Below are 253 nucleotides of genomic sequence, written 5' to 3' on the forward strand. Positions count from 1 at the left end.
GTTTTTTTAGGGGGGACACGCAAAAATAAATCGCATTACACGATATGGAAAAAAAAATCCCACAAAAAAAAAAACGCGTGAAGACTATTCTTGTCCACTTCTCTCCCAAACTCACAAAGAAATAAAACAGAAAATAAAAACACGAAACAAATTACACAATGAACACACGGAAAAAAAAAACTTTCTACGCACTGAACAACACAAACAGACGGACTTTCGACGTCCTTTCCTTCCCCATTTCTACCCCCCCCCC

This window comes from Penaeus monodon, chromosome 29 (assembly GCF_015228065.2).
Source record: "Penaeus monodon isolate SGIC_2016 chromosome 29, NSTDA_Pmon_1, whole genome shotgun sequence".
In the NCBI taxonomy this organism is placed as follows: domain Eukaryota; kingdom Metazoa; phylum Arthropoda; class Malacostraca; order Decapoda; family Penaeidae; genus Penaeus; species Penaeus monodon.